At 32.0% G+C, this 13,055-nt stretch overlaps 2 non-coding genes across 2 annotated transcripts; both read right to left on the bottom strand.

Moving 5' to 3' along the window:
• Nucleotides 1-2,552: 2,552 nt before the first annotated feature.
• On the bottom strand, nt 2,553-2,659 carry LOC128294885 (small nucleolar RNA R71). Its single transcript, XR_008285192.1, has one exon. It is a non-coding gene; the product is annotated as a small nucleolar RNA R71 (small nucleolar RNA).
• A 5,190-nt stretch (nt 2,660-7,849) lies between these two features.
• Nucleotides 7,850-7,955, bottom strand: LOC128294725 (small nucleolar RNA R71). Its single transcript, XR_008285032.1, has one exon. It is a non-coding gene; the product is annotated as a small nucleolar RNA R71 (small nucleolar RNA).
• Between the last annotated feature and the right edge of the window lie 5,100 nt (nt 7,956-13,055).

Here is a 13,055-nt window from a genome sequence, read left to right on the forward strand (position 1 = left end):
AAATACTATTTAGTTCCGCAACCGGTGATAAATCTGGAGTGTAGGGATAGTTGGTTGATTATATCCCCACATAGAGTGTAGGGTTGGACATAGTGGAGTGCAGAGGCTGGTTGGGTAGGACTTGCATACCGTTCAAACTGTTACTGCACTGATTACTGTTGCATGACTGTTTCTATACTGAAATTGGCTACAGCCCACATTGATACTGATATTGTAATGGGCTATGGCCCTAACTAATACTAGACTACCACTGAAATGGGCTTAGGCCTGAACTGTATTTGCCTACTATTTGACTGACTATTGTTAAGGGATTACACACTGAGTTTACTTAAACTCACCCTTTTGCTTTTCTGTGCAGGTAATCCTTAGACGGATCGGTACTGCGAGAGACTCGATGGTGGCCACACAACTTTTTTTGCTTCCTTTTAATCTTTTAATTTATAAGTAATTTAATTTGGGTTTCTTTTTTTGTAATAAGGCCTTTTTAAGTATTATTTTGATTTTGGGATTTATTTACTTTGAATCATATCTGTTAGAAGTAGGCCGCGGTTTTTTAAAGAGGTAAATGCATTTCAGAACACCACGCTATTGCAACACATTTTAAAAAGCTTCTGCAACAATTAATATTTTTAAAATGCAATAACAATTTAATACGATTAACACTTTTCTAAACCAACTTGAGTTTTAACATTGGGCAAGTTATCCTAAATTTTCCTTAAAAATCACAATGACCTTTAATATAGAACGGATTTTTCTACGGAACTATGTTTTCGAAACACACTTCAGTGTGACATCGCAGATTCAGCCATAACGTCTAGGTCGGGTTTGGGGTGTTACACAGTGTATCACATGTTTATTTAACATGCTTGCATTAACTAGTTCTTATATCAATTGCATTTCATCACTTTTGCATCTAGTATATTATTTCTATTTTAATCACATGGCATTAATTATTTCATTTTATACTGCTTTTACATTTTCATTCTCTCATATAACTTTCAAGCATTGCAACACAATTTCATCAAGCATTCATTTTAATTATCTACATTTTCATAGTTTTGCTTCATGACAATTCATGAATTTAAATACATATTTATGGCATTTCAGCAATCATTAAAATACAAGTTCATGTTATCATATGATAGGTAAACCTTACCATTTATGAGACAAAGCATTATATGTTAATTTATTAAATTTAATACTCAATAAGTTATGAGTTCAAATCAATTCATGGAAGCATAAACCAAAATGGAGCTACTTGTCTACGACCTTCTCCTTTCCTTTACTCCTCAATCTCTCGAGTTTGTCATTAGCTATGTATGATAAATCCAATTATTAAAATAATGTTAGTTTCACTTGAAACACATCACTAAATCATAAATTTCAATCTATTCAATTTACTCATTCTATGTCCTAATGTCTGAAATGATCAAATCTTTTGATATTCTTTATCGAATCAAAATTTGACTTCATATTCATTCACAAAGGACCTTATACTTTTAATCCATAGAAAAACTCTCTAATAACTTTCAATCTATTCAATTTGGTCCTTAATAACATAAAACTAACTATACTGAACTTAGGTTCTAGTTTAATCTAACATTTTCCACAATTTTCTAACATGGTCCTAACATAATATAAGCATATTATTCAAAAATTATTAACAATAAAACCTTAATCTCACAAAAATTTTATAAATGGAAAATTGATATAAAATAAGCAATTGAGAATTATATCACTTGGGTTAGCTAAATCAAGCTCGAGTAATCATAAATCTATAAAAATTATCAAGAAAAGAACTTGATTACCTTGGTAATTTTTTACTGAAATGAAGGAAAACTCAAATCTCTTATTTTCCTATTTAATTCTAAGGGAGGAAGATAAAGATATATATATTTTTTGTTCTTCTTTGTCTGACTATCTCAACATATATATATGCATGATTAATACTTAATTAATCTTTAAACATGATTAAGCCATGGCTAAAATCAAATTTTACTTAACAAAATAGAGATGTACATCCTTGACCAATTCATGGAACTAACCATGTTTTATTCATGGTTTTATTACTTAAGTTTCCTTTTTAGAATGTCCACATAATCCCACATGCATTTCCTAAATTAAAACTTAATAGCGATTAAAATTTTGGATTTTAGTCCCTGTACTATAATTAATGACTTTCTTGATTTAGTTACTTGAAAATTCAGTATGAAAATCTTATACTAAATATGTAAATTGATAGATTAATAATTCCACGAACTCAATTTTTGATTTCCAACCTCAAAATCACCCTTTCCTACACTGGTTATAATCGAGTCATTATAGGTTTACCTATTGAGAACCCACATTTACATTTGCCAAACTTTCTAAAAGCCTGTAATACATTTAGGTCATCTCAATGTCTGATGAAACCATTTAGGTAACCTTGTATCTCTTTTCACTTAGGGACAAAGATAAATATTAGTTATTCTCTACTAACAAGGTCGATCGAAACATGGAACAAATTAACGCGGAAGTTTTTATCCAAGTATTTCCCTCTAACTAAAGCTATTAAGATGAGAAATGAAATAATTGGTTTTTTTCTATAGGATAATGAGAGTTTATATGATGTTTTGCAGCATTTTAAAGACCTTATGAGAAAATGTACGCATCATGGGATTTTCAATTGGATGTGTAAAGACTCAGTTTCTAATGGTGCTAGAAATTTGTGATTTTAGGACCCTATTTTCGTAAATCGAGTCTGTAAATATTAAATAAAGATATTTACAGAGTTATTATATATGTCAACTATATTTTGGATGGTTAATTTAACCAAAATTGTACTTAATAAGGGCCCAGGGACTAATTTGAAAAGGCCAATCTCTACAGATTTTTAATTAGAAAATGGCTTAAGGACTTAAATTGCAATTAATCAAAGGTACCAAAGTGCAATTACACCGATCCTATATATGAGATAGCATACGGTAATAGATTATGATGGTTGGTGAAGTGAAATAAAATTAATTAAGATAAAATATGAGTAATTAATTTAATTAAACTTTAAATTAGGAATTAAAAGAGAATTTAAGTGGATGGAGAGATAAATGCTATCTTCTCCAACTGGCCTAGTGAAGAAGAAGAGATGAGATGCCATTTTTAATAAGCTTTTAAGCTTTTAACTCCAATTACAAGTAAGACACTAGTCATTTTGCTTTCATTTATATAGATTTTTTTTTATCTTTTAAGCTTGGTTAAGCTAATCCAAGGATCAATTTGATCAATTAGTGAGCTTTTGATGAGATCCCATTCTTGAAAACTGAAATGTTTAGGTGTTAAATTGATAGAAATTAAGCTTAGTTTAAGAAAATGACTAAATTGTAAATATTAATTGATAGTTTTGTATATGAGGAACCAAATTAAATAAAATTTAAAATTGATAGTAGGACTAAGAAATAGGAAGTCCCTAAGGACTAATTATAAAATCGGATTTCAATCCAAAACTTTTAATTGAAAGTTATGTTTATCCCAGGTTTAGGGACTAAATTTAATAAGTTGCCAAATATGTATGACTTTATAATTAAATGTGATTTTGATGAAATTTGATATTATATTATTGTTGAATTTTTATTTGTAGTTAGAAATGGTGTACGATGGTCGAAGGGGAAAAGAAAGGAAAGAGCTGACGATGAGTGACATGAGCTTTTGGTTTGTATCTCTATGACCCGAGACCAATCTAATTACTGCATATTCATAACATTTTGCACTATATAATGTTGAGGTGATTCATTAATGGTTATTGAGTTGAAATGCTACATTTGAAATTGAATATCAAGACAATAACTAAATTGGAAAGAAAAAAGTTGTATGACTTAACTGATATAGGAAATTGGTATGAAATTGAGTTTAATTATGTTATATTATATGATGAAATGTTAAATTGAGAATGATGGGATTTGAATTGAACTATGTGATGAATTTGGAAACTGGTTACTCTATTAACTAATATATTATGTTATATTATATGATGAAATGTTAAATTGAGAATGATGGAATTTGAATTGAACTATGTGATGAATTTGGAAACTGGTTACTCTATTAAATATACAAGTTTATACTTCAATTTGGTCGATGATGCACTTACGTGTCAGTATATTTGCTTCAATTTTTTCGATGATGCACTTATCTATTAGTATAATTGCTTTAGCTTGTTCGATAATGCACTTACATGATAGTATATTTACTTCTGTACATCGATGATGAACTTACGTGCTAACATGATTAATTTGGTTTATCTGATGATGCACTGTGTATGCCAATGTAATTGCTTCGGCTTGTCCAATGATGCACTATGTGTGCCAATATACATTCTTTGGTTTATCTGATAATGCACTATGTGCCAGAATATTTTCTTTGGTTTATCTGATGATGTACTACAGTACCAGATTAGGATGCAAGTTGGCTAAATTGTGTATTCTTTTTGACTCCGAGTTAAGATAATATGGTTACAAAATGTGAATAGGTTATGTAACACATCAAACCTGATCGTTTAGAAGGATCCAAGTAAGATGTGTCACTACTTAAAAATCATCTGTCTTTAATTTTTTTTCTGGCCTAAACTTTATAAAATAGTAGTTTTTGAATTAAACCCATAATAAAATAAAGGAAATAAAGTACAAGCCAAGTGGCATACAGGTTATAGTAAAATTTTTCATCAATCCAAATAAAGTACTATAAAACCTTTTCATAACTTTAAAAGAAACTTCATTAAAACATGGTTTTTCAAACAGGAGTTTTATGTACATAACCTTATCAAAATACAACAAGATATCACCCCCATATGTCATGCATAGTATAAATAAGTAGTACTCTCATAGCAGAAGATGCCTTCTAGCGTAGTCCTTTAGAAATCCTTCCTGCAACAGTAGGCTGGAGAAGGAAAAAGGCAACAGGGTAAGTTTAAAAGAACTTAGTGCATTCCAAAGAGATCTTAAGTAAGAATAATAACTATACAGATACATCTATCAAAGGGATTTCTAATAATATATCACAAAGTATGCCTAATAGCTTATACAGAACTCAAATAGACTCTATACGCTAACGGCGTGTCACATGGGTAGATACTATAAGACAACTCAACATTACTCAGACAATCCATTTTCATGCCAAGCACATACCCAAAGTTCTGAGTCAGAAATATATCGTACACTTTCAGTTTCATTTGTATACATTCTCTCTTAACTCATTATATCAGTATCATTCAGTAGCATGTTTTATTGTATTTCCCAATCCGGTTTTCAATATATCTACCCTATCAGAGGCTACTGTAAACTCTAATTTAGATAGAGTTTTTATAGTTGTTTTTCACATCCTTTTACTTAAAAAATTAATTTTCATCTCTAGTATTTGATAGTTAATTGGGTGAATTTTGTTCATATTATGATAATGGGCATGAATTAATAAAATATGTAGTTTTATGGTTTTTTGTATTAATTTCGGGCATGATTTAATTGATTCATGCTACATATTAATTTCCACTATTTTTGTTGTAGTTGGACCATGATGTTGATCATGCATGAAGTTCATTTTAATTCTTGCATGGACATGAGACTATTCCTACCCTAGTTGGACAGAAAAAGCATGCAAATTGGGTCATGAAGATGTCACCTTGATTCACTTAAATATGCTTTACAAGATGGACAAGTTTGACAACTAATTGGGGCATAAAATCATCCAAAAAAAAGGGAGAAAAGCCCAATTTGGAAAGTGCATATGAGCAACTCAGAATCAGCTTTTGGGAGATTTAATTGGTGGTCAATACACTTGTAAATGAATTAAAGATCAGCACACCACTTTCATGCTTGAAACCATCCACCACCTTGCTTGATTCAAGCATGATTTCATGCAGGAATCAAGCAACTAAATAACCCCATATCTTCACAATTTATGGCCGACCATGGCAAAAGCAAACCTAAGGGATTTTAAGATATTTTTAGCAACCTCTTAGCCATCCATCCACTATAAATACCAATCCTTACTTCCCATCCCTCATCCCTCACTCAACATTCATTCTTCATTCTTTCCTCTCACTATATTTTATTCTTCCTTTTCACGCATAGCCATCCCCATTTTCCCTTTCCCTTAGCTAGCAATTCCTTGAGAAAAAACACTCTCCTGGTTGGTCACCTTGAGGAACACTTTGGGAAGGAGCAAGCACAAGGATTGGAGGAAGCCACTATGATTGATTACCGGAGAACTAAGAAATCAATTAGAGTTTATTCTTCTTTATCTTTGATTTATTTTTATTAATCATGTTCGTAATAAGTTTTGTTGTTTTTCTATAAACAATGGTAGGTTAATTTTGTGTATCTAGAATGGTTACATTAATTTGATGAAGTTCATTTTATTTTTATTCATAATGTTCTGTGCCCCAATAGATCATGCTTTCAATTAAAATCATGCATGTATTTCATTCATTAAAATTTGATTGAATGCATTAGAATTATTTAAGCGATCATAGCCAGATGACGATTAATGGACATAATAATTGAAAGGTGCATGCTTAATTTAGATCCTAGTCCGATTAAGTTAAAGGTTTCTAATAACTCGAGAGAGATCTATTGCCATGCATTGCTTTTACCTTTGTGTGATTAAATTGTTTTAGACCTAGTCCATGTTTGTTACTTCACATGAATTCTAACAAACCCTTAGTTAAATCTGGTCATGGTAGTATGCATGTTTTTCTAAGTAAAAGATTCCAAAAGGACTTAATATTGGTTTAAAAGAAGTTCATGAAAGATGAAGTTGTCATGGAATATTTTTCGGAACATTATGAGCATGATAAAAATGAATTAAGTCAATTGATGTGATTGTTCTAGCCTATTCATGTTATTGCTGTTGAAATCTTGGGAATTCTACTGCTAAATCCATTTCATTCATTTTATTGCATACATTGCATCTAGGTTAATTTGCATTAGGGATCACTTTGCATCTAGATTAGCTAATTTAATTTACTCATCAATCACCACAAGGATATTGTTTTTTTTAACTAAATTCTTAATATTAATTCTACAATTAATTGATTAACATACATAGTCCCTGTAGAGACGATAACTCCTTTACTTACTTATTACTTGATAATGACTGTGTACACTTGTACAAACCACGCATTACAAGTGTTTGGCACTGTTACCAGGTACTTTTGCCTTAATCATTTTTGTGAAATTATTCATTGTGATTTGGTTTTTATTTTATTTTATTTCTAATTTTACTAATTAATTAATTATTTTTTATTCTTTAATTTTTTGATTTATTTTCAGGAGTTTATTAGCAGATTGAATCATAGATTTATTACTTATAGACCCTAAATTAGAGCAAACATTTAGACAAAGAAGATGAGACAGAATAGCCCAAAGACCAGCTGAAATGTACCTTGGAAACCAAAATGATGGTCAAGGAAATGGAGCCACTAATGTTCACAATTAATCCTTATTGTTGATGATGGGATCAAGCCATAAGACAATATGTTGTGCCCTTTTTAATGAGTTAAATTCGAAAATTATGAGAACAGAGATAGAGGCACCCTATTTTGAATTAAAGCCAGTGATGTTTCAAATGCTTCAAACCATGGGCCAATTTAGTGGGATGCCCATAGAATATCGACACCTTTACCTTTGACTATTCATGGAGGTGAGCAATTCCTTCAAGATAGTCGGTGTAACTGAAGACACATTAAGGTTGAAGTTGTTTCCATACTCATTGTAAGATCAAGCACGGGCATAGTTTACTTTGTTTCCTCCATATTCAATTTCAACTTGGCAAGAATTAGCTAAACACTTTCTTGTAAAATATTTCTCATATAGCAAAAATGCTAAGTTGCAGAATGAGATCACTACTTTTCAACAAATGGATGATGAGTCTCTATACGAGGTGTGGGAAAGATTCTAGGAGTTTCTTTATAGATGCCCTCACCACGGAATTCTGCATTGCATCCAGTTGAAGATGTTTTATAATGGTTTCAACGTGTATACATGGTTGGTGGTAGATGCTTCTATGTATGGTGCTCTCTTATCGAAGTCTTATAATGAGGCTTACGAGATCATTGAGAGGATAGCCAGTAACAATTAGTAGTGGCTGACAAATTGAGCAGTTTTAGTAAGACGAGTAGTCAGAGTGTATGAACTAGATGCCCGTACTTCACTTCCAACTCAGGTATCCTCTATCTCTTTAATGTTGAAAAAGTTTACTATTAACGATTTTAATCATGTTATAGCTCAGCCATTGAGTCAATTCGATGTTTTTTCCTTCGTATATTGTGAGGATGGCCATTCTTTCGAGAATTGTCCATCAAATCTTGAGTTTGTTTACTACGTAAGGAATCAACACCAAAACATAAATGGACAAGGACCATAGTCTAATTTCTACAATCTTTCATGGTAAAACCATGCAAAATTTTCTTGGAGTAACCAAGGATATGGACCGAAAAACAACTACATGCAGTATAGACCAAATCAACCCCAAGGGTTCAATCAACAAGTCCAAAACCACCACAAGTTGAATCACCTAATAGTTTGGAGAATTTGTTGAAGGCGTACATGGTAAAGAATGGCATCTTAATCCAAAGCAAAGCAGTAACACTGAAATATTTGGAGAACCAAATAGGTCACTTAGCTACGAAGTTTTGTAATAGACTGCAAGGAGCCTAGCTGAGCGATACAGAAAATCTAAGGAATTTGGGTAATGAACATTGCAAGGTAGTTGCTTTACGAAGTTGTAAGACTTTGGAACCGATGGAAGTTGTGGCTGAAGATGAACCTATTGAGAAGGAGGAAAGTCAATCGCCAGTTGAAATTCCTACACCAGAAGATCCAAAACTTACAAACTCTGCTGAGGTTAAATCTAAACTAGTGAATTCTAATAAGCTAACACCTTCTTTAGATGTAGATTTATCTCCTTAGAAAATTTGTCTAGTCCAAACCAAAGTCCCAACACCTCCACATCCTCAAAAATTCCAGCCACATAAGTAGAAAAAAAAAGGTGCAATTCAAGAAGTTTTTGGACGTTCTAAAGCAAGTTCATATTAATATACCATTGGTGGAAGCCTTAGAACAAATGTCCAATTATGTCAAGTTCATGAAGGACATTCTGGCAAAGAAGAAGAGCCTTAGTGAGTACGAGACTGTAGCACTAACGAAGGGGTGTAGTACGTTCTTACAGAACAAGCTACCTCCTAAAATGAAACACCATAGAAGCTTTACTATACCCTGTAACACTGTAGAATCTGACTGTGGTAAAGCTTTATGCGATCTTGGAGCGAGCATCAACTTGATTCTGACGTCTATTTTTAAGCTATGTTTTGGTACGTGTAGATATGTCCATTTTTCCTGTTAATTTTATTGTCTTAGATTTTAAAGCAGATAAGGAAGTGTTGATCATCCTGGGGAGACTTTTTCTAGACATGGGAAGAACATTAACAGACGTGAAAAAAAGTGAACTCACCATGAGAGTTTAAGAAAATCAGGTACCATTTAATGTTCTTAAAGCAATGAAATTTTCTGATCCGATGAAGGAGTGTTCAGTGACGGAGAAGCGAGAAACCTTAGTTTTTATAGAATGTGAGAATAATTTTGTAGAGGACCCATTGGTGAACACCTTAGGGACTGAACCATTGGAAAATGAAGAAGGTAATGAAAATATGGCTTTGATGGAAGCCAATCCAAGGAACTATGTTTAACTAGCTTGATTTAAACTATTGGAGTTGGAAGCTTGGGAATTCACACAACCGAAGTTGTCATTTTAGGAATTGCTCAGACTTGAACTAAAACTACTTCCTTCCTATTTGAAATACTTTATTTGGGTAACAGTTCTACTTTACATGTTATCGTTTTAGCAGAACTAACAGAACACCAAGAGGAGCAGCTAATCAAAGTTTTAAAGAAATATAAAAAGGTGATTGGTTGGACCATAACTGATATCCGAGGAATAAGTCCTTCCTTTTTTATGCACAAGATTATCCTAGAGGAGAGAGAAAAAGATGGAATCGATGGGCAAAGGAAATTTAACACAATAATGAAAAAGGCAGTAGAAATAAAGTTATCAAATGGTTAGATGTAAGAATTATCTACCCCATCTTAGATAGTTCATGGGTAAGTCCGGTACAATGTGTACCAAAAAAAGGCAGGATCAGGATTGTCGCGAATAAATGTAACGAGTTAATCCCAATGAAAGTGGTGATGAGTTGGAGAATTTTTTATTGACTACAGAAAATTGAACAAAGCCACTCGTAAGGATCATTTTTTGTTGCCTTTTATGGATCAGATGTTAGACCTACTGGCAGGAAACAAATTATTTCTTATAGGGATATTTGAGATATAACCAAATAGTTGTAGCCCTTGAAGATCAACACACTTTTACTTTCTCGTATGGAATGTTTTGTTTTAGGCAATATTTACTAATATGGTAGAAATTTTTGTTGAGATTTTCTTGGATGATTTTTCTATTTTTGGTAATACTTATGATGTTTGTTTGAGTAATTTGGCTAAGATATTGAAGAGATGCAAAGAGAAAAATCTTATCCTTAACAAAAACCTTGTCCTTAACTAGGAGAAATGACATTTTATGGTGAAGAAGGGAATTGTATTAGGACATAAAATTTTCAGAAACGGGATTGAAGTCGATAAAGCAAAGGTGGATGTTGTAATAGTCTGGTTTAGACCCTAGTCAAAATAGTGGTTTTGGGACCAAAAATCCAAGTTATAAAAATATTTTTATATTATTTTCCGTGATTATTATATGTTAATTAGCATGTGTGAAAATTCTATACGGAAACTTGATCGTTTGTGTACTTAATTTGATAAAAGGACCTAATCGCGTAAAATGTAAAAGTTGCTTGCCATATGTTAAAAGTGCCTATTCGCTATGTATTTTTAAATGAGAGGTCTTTATGTTGTTATTATGCCATTGATAAGGTTAATGGACATAAATGACTATCCATTATGTGTTTATTTTATGTTTAAACAAAGGTTAAATAAGTAAATATGAAAATAAAATTACAATAATTAAAAGAAAAGTTATCATATTCTTTATTAAAAGAAGTAAAAGAAAAGAAAAAGAGTTAGCTAGGGTTCGACCATGCTAAAGCTCAATTGAAGGTTTGTTTTTGTTCTGTTTTCGATAATTTCTACGTTTTTTTTATTGTTGCTTTGTGTTTTACTAAGCCCATATCACAATTTTTGATTTTTTTGATAATTTTGAGTTATGCCATTGATGAAACTATGATTTTTAAGAAGTTTGATGATAATATATGGAAACTTGATGTTGGGTTAACATGTTTTGTCTTTGAATTTCTGATAAATTTGAGTAATTTGGGCTATATTTTAAATATGAGATTTTGAAGGACTAAAATGTGAAATAAATAAAATATGTGGACTTGTATGAATACTATGAATATTTGGCCAAGTATAAGTATAAAGAAATCTTGTGTATTTTATGATTTTGTGAAATAGGGACTAAAGTGTTAAAATGTTAAAATGTGGTCTAATTTGTAAAATGCCCTAAATAAGTGTGTTTGGATTGATTTGAATGAATGTGAGTTTGAATAAGTTAAATTTGAATTGATTTAGATCAAGAACCAATGAAAACGGAATTAGATCGGGGGAAAACGATTAGTTGAATAGTCGTTCATTTTCGTTCATTTCCGTACGAGGTAAGTCAATATACAAATAAATGTGTTTGAATTGAATTATTATTACTTATATGGTCTTAAATTGTGACGAATGACTATTCGAGCTCAATAAGTGTTATCTAAGAAAGCTTTTGATAATGTGTCAACATCCAAAAAGCCCCGTATGAGCCATGGGAATAGTTAGGACACATATGTCATGACATAGGATTTGATATTTGTTATCATGTAAGACCACGTCTAGGATGTTGGTATCGACTTATGATTTATGTGTAAGACCATGTCTGGGACATTGGTATCGTATTTGATTTCGTGTAAGACCCTATCTGGGACAGTGGCATCGATATTTGATTACATGTAAGACCACGTCTGGACGTTGGCATTGTATGAGTTTTCTGAGCTATCCGCATATCCTTATGATTCTAAACTATTCAATGGGCATTCCGAGAAATGAATGATTATATGAAATGTGTATCCGATTCAGGTACGTTTGAAATTGAGTATCACATTTGATATTGAAAGGTAAGTATATGTAACTTTGTGATCAAGTGATTATATGTGACAAAAGTATGAGAAAATATGCTAAATGTACAAATCAATGGGGAATATATGAAATGTATTTGAGCTATGTGGTTTGTGATAGCATTTGGTTAAGGAGTATATGGATATTATGATGCTTATATGTTTATATTGTTAAGTTTATTTGTATATGGCTTACTAAGCTTTTGAAAGCTTACTTTGTGTGTCTTTCAACTGTTTTATAGATATCGTAGCTACCGAGAGCTCGGGGATCATCGAGGATAATCACCACACTATCAAACTTCATTTTGGTACCTTTTGAAAATGTGTATATTGAAGTATGGCATGCATAGGCTAGAAGTAATTGTATATGTTTTGGTAATGTGTATATCTGGCCATGTGATTTGGCTTGGTTTTGGTAATGAATAAGAATGAGCTTTTGGTATGAACTATGTAATGCAATGTTGTCTTTATGATATGTTCTTGAATGGCCAAAAAAATGGTCAATTTGGTAAGTTTCGATATTTGCCTATTATGGAATTTGGTAAGAGTTTGGCATGAGATTTGATTGTGTGATTAGTGATTATGAAACCTATGTTTTGGTATAATTTTGGCTCAGGGTTTGGGTATGTTTTGATTTATATATTGAGTATGAAATTGATGAATAATGTTATGGCATGAATGGTGTATGTTTTGGTTGAGAATTTGGTATAAAATAATATGGTTTTGATGCTTGTAGAGAGGAACCTTAAAGGGGTAGCAAATTGGCCTTGTAAATGGCCTATTTTTGTCCACACGATAAAGACACAGGCGCGTGTCTAAGCTGTGTTGCTAGAGGGCCATTTTGAAATGAGCATGGGAAGGCCACATGATCGCACAC

This window comes from Gossypium arboreum, chromosome 6, assembly GCF_025698485.1.
Source record: "Gossypium arboreum isolate Shixiya-1 chromosome 6, ASM2569848v2, whole genome shotgun sequence".
NCBI lineage: Eukaryota > Viridiplantae > Streptophyta > Magnoliopsida > Malvales > Malvaceae > Gossypium > Gossypium arboreum.